Raw genomic sequence first — 7,756 nt, forward strand, 5'->3', positions numbered from 1 at the left:
CGTTTGTGACAGTAGTTTCAACAGGGAAATACGTAGCAAACAGTACATGTACACGACAAATCACACAGTACACTTGTATCGCCGGCCGGAGTGGCCGTGCGGTTCTAGGCGCTACAGTCTGGAACCGCTCGCCCGCTATGGTCGCGGGTTCGAATCCCGCCTCGGGCATGGATGTGTGTGATGTCCTTAGGTTAGCTAGGTTTAAGCAGTTCTATGTTCTAGGGGACTGATGACCTCAGAAGTTAAGTCCCATAGTGCTCAGAGCCATTTGATTTTTACACTTGTATCATTTGTAATTAGTTGTCGTTGACGTTTACGAATTTATGTTGCGTAGCAGAAGAGGAGGAGGAGATAAGTGTTTAACGTCCCGTCGACAACTTAGTCATTAGAGACGGGGCACAAGCTCGGAGCCGGCCGCGGTGGCCGTGCGGTTCTAGGCACTTCAGTCCGGTCGTAGGTTCCAGTCCTGCCTAGGTGGTGGTGGTGGTTAGTGTTTAACGTCCCGTCGACAACGAGGTCATTAGAGACGGAGCGCAAGCTCGGGTTAGGAAAGGATTGGGAGGGAAATCGGCCGTGCCCTTTCAAAGGAACCATCCCGGCATTTGCCTGAAGCGATTTAGGGAAATCACGGGAAACCTAAATCAGGATGGCTGGAGACGGGATTGAACCGTCGTCCTCCCGAATGCGAGTCCAGTGTGCTAACCACTGCACCACCTCGCTCGGTTTCCTGCCTAGGGCATGGATGTGTGTGATGTCCTTAGGTTAGTTAGGTTTAAGTGGTTCTACGTTCTGGGGGACTGATGACCTCAGATGTTGAGTGCCGTAGTGCTCAGAGCCATTTTTGAACCACAAGCTCGGATTAGGAAAGGACGGGGTAGGAAAGCGGCCGTGCCCTTTCAAAGGAACCATTCCAGCATTTGCCTCAAGCGATTTAGGATAATCACGAAAAACTTACATAAGGACCTCCAGACGCGCAAGTGAACCGTCGTCCTCCCGAATGCGAGCGTTGCCATGAGAGCGCTATGTTTCGCTTAAATCTCCACACAAACCTTCTAGCCTAGTACTCGTTACGTTTCTGTTTTGCAAAGCAAGCATTACAGTCACAATACATGCGAGTTCCACATCGTCAAGTGTCTTAACTTTCGCTAACTGACGTGTACCGGGCATAAAGCCGGCCAGAGTGGCCGTGTGGTTCTAGGCGCTACAGTCTGGAAACGCGAGACCGCTGCGGTCGCAGGTTCGAATCCTGCCTCGGGCATGGATGTGTGTGGTGTCCTTAGGTTAGTTAGGTTTAAGTAGTTCTAAGTTCTAGGGGACTGATGACCTCAGATGTTAAGTCCCATAGTGCTCAGAGCCGAGAGCCGGGCATAAATATCGCTCAATAACACTGAGCCGTTATCGACTTTCGCTTAATTTGTTTTGTTGTGGTCTTCAGTCCTGAGACTAGTTTGATGCAGCTCTCCGTGCTACTCTATCCTGTGCAAGTTTCTTCATCTCCCAGTACCTACTGCAACCCACATCCTTCTGAATCTGCTTAGTGTATTCATCTCTTGGTCTACCTCTACGATTTTTACCCTCCACGCTGCCCTCCAATACTAAATTGGTGATCCCTTGATGCCTCAGAACATGTCCTACCAACCGATCCCTTCTTGTAGTCAAGTTGTGCCACAAACTCCTCTTCTCCCCAATTCTATTCAATATCTCCTCATTAGTTATGTGATCTACCCATCTAATCTTCAGCATTCTTCTGTAGCACTACATTTCGAAAGCTTCTATTCTCTTCTTGTCTAAACTATTTATCGTCCACGTTTCACTTCCATACATGGCTACACTCCATACAAATACTTTCAGATACGACTTCCTGACACTTAAATCTGTACTCGAAGTTAACAAATTTCTTTTCTTCAGAAACGCGTTCCTTGCCATTGCCAGTCTACATTTTATATCCTCTCTACTTCGACCATCATCAGTTATTTTGCTCCGCAAATAGCAAAACTCCTTCACTACTTTAAGTGTCTCATTCTGTAATCTAATTCCCTCAGCATCACTCGAGTTAACTCGACTACATTCCATTATCCTCGTTTTGCTTTTGTTGATGTTCATCTTATATCCTCCTTTCAAGACACTGTCCATTCCGTTCAACTGCTCTTCCAAATCCTTTGCTGTCTCTGACAGAATCACAATGTCATCGGCAAACCTCAAAGTTTTTATTCCTTCTCCATGGATTTTAATACCTACTCCGAATTTTTCTTTTGTTTCCTTTATTGCTTGCTCAATATGCAGATTGAATAACATCGGGGAGAGGCTACAACCCTGTCTCACTCTCTTCCCAACCACTGCTTCTCTTTCATGTCCCTCGACTCTTGTAACTGCCATCTGGTTTCTGTACAAATTGTAAATAGCCTTTCGCTCCCTGTATTTTACCCCTGCCACCTTTAGAATGTGAAAGAGAGTATTCCAGTCAACATTGTCAAAAGCTTCCTTTAAGTCTACAAATGCTTAAAATATTGAAATATTAATATACTGAAACGATATTATTACGTCAATACGACTGAGTGCATAATGGGCTCTTTGTGCAGAGTGGTCATCAGTCAAGAAATAAACTGACGGGAAAAAAACGCAACACCAAAAAAATAATTAATGTAGAGTAATAAAATTTCAGGAATACATTTATCTAGGTAATATATTTAAATGATAAACATTGCAAGATCACAGGTTAACGTAAGTGCGAGATAATTGATTGCAAATGTGAAATGCTGGTATATTATCGCTCTGACTGCCAGAATCTTGAATGCAAGCGTGTAAACGTGCATGCACTGTGTTGTATAGGTGCCGAATGTCAGTTTGTGGGATAGCGTCCCATGCCTGTTGCACTTGGGTCGGTCAATAAAGGGACGCTTAATGTTGTTTGTGCACGACGCTGGAGATGTCCCACATGTGCTCTATTGGGGACAGATCTGGTGTTCTAACAGGCCAAGATAACCTGTCGATACTCTGTAGAGCACGTTGGGCTACAAAGACGGTATGTGGCTGAGCGTTATCCTACTGGAAAACACCCCTAGCATGCTGTTAATGAATGGCAGCACAATAGGTCGAATCACGAGATTGAACTACAAATCTGAAGTCAAGGTTCATGAGATAACTACGACAGTGCTTCTGGTGTCATACGAAGTCGCACCCCAGACCATATATCCAGGTGTAGGTCCAGTGTGTTCGGCACGCAGACAGGTTGGTTGCAGGACCTCAACTGGCCTCCTAACCAACACACGGCCATGACTGGCACCGAGGCTGAACCACCCTGCGTCAGAAAACAAAACAGACCTCCACCTGGTCTCCCATGAGCTCTCGCCTGACGCCACTGAAGTCGCAGATGGCGGTGGTTTGGGGGTGGTGGTGTGCACGCTACAGGGCGTCTGGCTCGGAGCTGTCCGTGAAGGACCCGGTTTGTAACAGTTCGTTGTACCAACTGCTGCTCAAATTGCTGCTGCAGATGCAGTACGATGCGCCAAAGCCTTACGCCGAACACTATGATCTTCCCTGTCGGTAGTGCCACGTGGCTGTCCAGAGCCCAGACGTCTTGCGACCGTACGTTATCGTGACCACCGCTGCCAACAATCCTCTATAGTGACTACGAGGGTTGTTTTTTAAATAAGGGCCGTTCGCGCGTATAGTCCCGTAGTTCGCGCGGACGCCGCAACAAGCCACCGCGCCACTTGCCGGCATCCTTCCCGTTCACACTGATGCAAGTTGCAGCTCTGTAGCTGACGTGTACGCATCGCTGTGCTACTTTATAATGTTTACGATTATTGAATCGCCCGCCGCGTGTGAGATACGGTCAGTGATACGTTTTTTGACCGCGAGAAGCCTATCAGCTGCAGAAATTCATCGTCAGTTAACAGAAGTTTATGGCTTGAATGCAATGAGTGAAGGTAAAGTGCGTCAGTTGGTTAGAGAGTTAAAAAATGCCCGTCAAAACGTTCATGACGAAGAACGCTCAGGCCGACCCTCTGTGATCACTGATGATTTGGTGGCTGCAGTCGAAACAGAGATTCGTGAGGGCAGAAGATTCACAATTTCCACAAGTTTCAAGATCGGTTTTGTACAAAATTGTGTCTGAAAACCTTAACTTTAAGAAACTGTGTTCTCGGTGGGTACCCAGACTCCTCACAGAGGACCACAAAGGGAAGAGATTTGCCACTTCATTGGACTTTTTGATTCGTTACGAGGAAGAAGGGGATGACATGTTGAGTCAAATTTTCACTGGAGATGAAACGTGGGTATCCCATATCACTCCCAAAAGCAAACGACAATCGATGGAATGGCGACACACAACCTCACCCGTCAAGGTCAAAGCCAAACAGACGCTGTCAAAGCGCAAGATTATGGCAACTGTGTTCTGGGACCGGCGTGGTGTTTTGCTAGTGGACTTTATGCCACGAGGAACGACAGTCAACTCAGATGCCTACTGTGCAACTCTAAAGAACATAAGGCGCGGCATGCTGACAAAAGGAGTTTTGCTCCTGCACGATAACGCTAGGCCTCACATCATTCAAAAGACTCGGAATTTGATTGATTCTTTTGGCTGTGAAGTTTTGGACCATGCACCATACAGCCCCGACCTTGCTCCTAGCGATTTTCACCTTTTCCGGTACCTGAAACACCATCTTGGCGGCCAGCGCTTCAATGACGACGGTGAAGTGAAAGCGGCCGTGAACTCTTGACTGTCGGAGCAGGCGGCCGAATTCTTTGAAGAGGGAATTAAAAACTTAGTTGTACGGTATGACAAGTGCTTAAATAAGCAAGGCAACTATGTAGAAAAATAGGTAAAAGTGTGTAGAATCAGAAAATAAAAGTTTTTTTACAAAAGTATTTGTATCTTTTTTTAAAAATAAAAACGGCCCTTACTTAAAAAACAACCCTCGTACATTCCTGCCAAGTCTTCCTGCAATGTCGCACAAGGAACATCCAGCCTCTCGTAGCCCTGTTACACGACCGCGTTCAAACTCAGTGTTGATACTAACGTCTTTGTGGCCTTTGACGCATTCTTGACTAATATCAACCCACCACGTCCAATCTCAAAGGTAACTAACGCTCACGACCATTAGAACGTTTATTTAAAGCGTGCCTGATTTTTATCATCATATGCGAGTGGCGCGAAATTTGAATAGACGTCGTCTTTCAGGTGTAGAAGCACCAGCTTTCGTTTATGTCGCATAACTCATTCATTGTATTGTAATTTTTTCGGTCAGTGCTTACAGGGTGTCCCAGGAGGAATGTTCAGTTTTCAGGGATATGGCAGGAACGATCATTCGAAGCAAAAAAGTCTAGTTAGTAAACATACGTTCTAAAGTTCATGCAGCACAGCTCTTAAAGCTGTGAGCGTTTCTGCATCTTTGCAGCTGCGAAACAAATCTTTTTTACTGCAAGTCCTTTGCTTTTCATATTTTGGTCTGAGGTAGTATGGAGCAAAACAAGAAAAAATTGTCAAAGTAAACATGGCCTCTAAAGCGCATACTTTAAGCGTTATGAGCACTTGTCCAGTAGGTGAGATGCGTTTCACAGTAACGAAGACGAACAAGTGGTCACAGCTCTTAAGGTATGCGCTTTACACTCCATGTTTCCTGAACTTTTTTTCTCTGTTTTGGTCCATACTGCCAGTTCTCAAAATATGGAAATCAAAAGGTTTGCAGTAGAAAAAAATTGTTTCACAGTATCGAAGATGAAAAAATGCTCATAGCTGTTAAGGTATATATTTTAGAGCCCATGTTCATCAGAATTTTTTGCTTCGAAAATCTGAATATTGGCAATTTCTCCTGGAAGACCGTGCATAGCAATAAAATTACAAGACATTCATGTTTCGCGAAGGCAGTGTGTCTAGTTTGTGATAGTGAAAAACTTGAATTATTTTTCACACAGTCATCATCGATGACGTCTGTCACGATCACGCACCACACACCTTAGGCCACGTTGTGACTTAGCGGATGATGTTTTTCCGCTTTCCCTGTATGCGGTATAAATCTTCGATAAGGTGCCTCTTAAAATACGAAACGCTTTGGCTGCCTTTGTTACGGGAGTACCCACCATACTAGCACCAACAATTTGCCCACGTTCGAATTCACTTAGCTCCGACATAACGCACTTCACAATAACACAGAACACCGTTCTGACCGCGATTGACACGTGTAACACGAGGACGTTGCGCAGTTTTGCATCACTCCGGTTCCCAGAACTCCTGGATAGACGTTGATCGTGGATATTGTATCACAGACACAGTCCCTTTGACTGTTCAGAGATGTCACTAAACCCGCCCAAAGATGTAAACAACCATACATGAGCAGCGCCCATTACACGGAGGGGGTCCGACAGCCGATCAGTTCCAGTCATTCCACCGGGAAGGAAGGTACACGGCTCGTGCTGTCTGTGGTTCAACCATACCTAGACGGTCAATACCGCGGTTCGATCGCGTCCACATTGTTACTTCGTGTCAGGAAGGACTCTCAACAAGGGAACTGACCAGGCGTCTCGGAATGAACCAAAGCGATGTTGTTCGGACATGGAGAAGATACAGAGGGACAGGAACTGTCGATGGCATGCCTCGCTCAGGCTGCAGTGGATGACCGCTAACTACGGATTATGGCTCGGAGGAACCCTGACAGCAACGCCACCATGTTGAATAATGTTTTTCGCGCAGCCACAGGATGTCTTGTTACGACTCAGACTGTGTGCAGTTGGCTGCATCTTGCTCAACTTCACTACCGACGTCCATGGCGAGGTCTATCTTTGCAACCGCGACACCATGCAGCGTGGTACAGATGGGCCCAACAACATGCCGAATCGACCGCTCAGGATTGGCGTCACGTTCTCTTCACCGACGAGTGTCGCATATGCCTTCAACCAGACAATCGTTGGAGATGTGTTCTTTAGGCAACCCGGTCAGGCTGAACGCCTTAGACACACTGTCCAGCGAGTGCAGCAAGGTGGAGCTTCCCTGCTGTTTTGGTGTGGCATTATGTGGTCATGGAAGGCGCCATAACGTGAATACCGTCCTCCGACCGATAGGGCAACCATATCGGCAGCATACTGACGACGCATTCGTCTTCATGGACAATTCGCTCCCCCATCGTGCACATCTTGTGAATGACTTACTTCAGGATAACAACATCGCTCGACTAGAGTGGCCAGCATGTTCTCCAGACATGAATCCTATCGAACATGCCTGGGATAGGTTGAAAAGGACGTGACCAACCAACCACTCTGAGGCATCTACGCCGAATCGCCGTTGAGAAGTGGGACAATCTGGACCAACAGTACCTTGATGAACTCGTGGATAGTATGTCACGACGAATACAGGAATGCATCAGTGCAAGAGGGCGTGCTACTGGGTATTAGAAGTACCGGTGTGTACAGTAACCTGGACCACCACCTCTGAAGGTCTCGCTGTATGGTGGTAAAACATGCAATGCGTGGTTTTCATGAGCAATAAAAAGCGCAGAAATGATGTTTATGTTGATCTCTATTCCAATTTTCTGTACAGGTTCCGGAACTCTCGGAACCGAGGTGATGCAAAACATTTTTGATGTGTGTACAACAGCGCTGTCTGCAGCCTTGGCTGGCACCTGCGTTTATGTTCAAGCTTGCATTTCTCGCAGTGTTTCCATATATTGTCCAAACCCTGTGTCTGCATCAGCTGTGGAAAGCTTAAAGTTATTGTTAACATGTCTGGAAGGTCACTAATATACAAAATTAACGCAAGGGT

General features: G+C 46.4%; 1 non-coding gene across 1 annotated transcript; it reads right to left on the minus strand.

Annotated features, from left to right (window-relative positions):
• Positions 1 to 647: 647 nt before the first annotated feature.
• Trnaa-cgc lies at positions 648 to 720 on the minus strand. Its single transcript has one exon. It is a non-coding gene; the product is annotated as a tRNA-Ala (tRNA).
• Positions 721 to 7,756: the final 7,036 nt, after the last annotated feature.

The sequence above is a fragment of the Schistocerca piceifrons genome, chromosome 4 (genome assembly GCF_021461385.2).
Source record: "Schistocerca piceifrons isolate TAMUIC-IGC-003096 chromosome 4, iqSchPice1.1, whole genome shotgun sequence".
NCBI classification, from domain to species: domain Eukaryota; kingdom Metazoa; phylum Arthropoda; class Insecta; order Orthoptera; family Acrididae; genus Schistocerca; species Schistocerca piceifrons.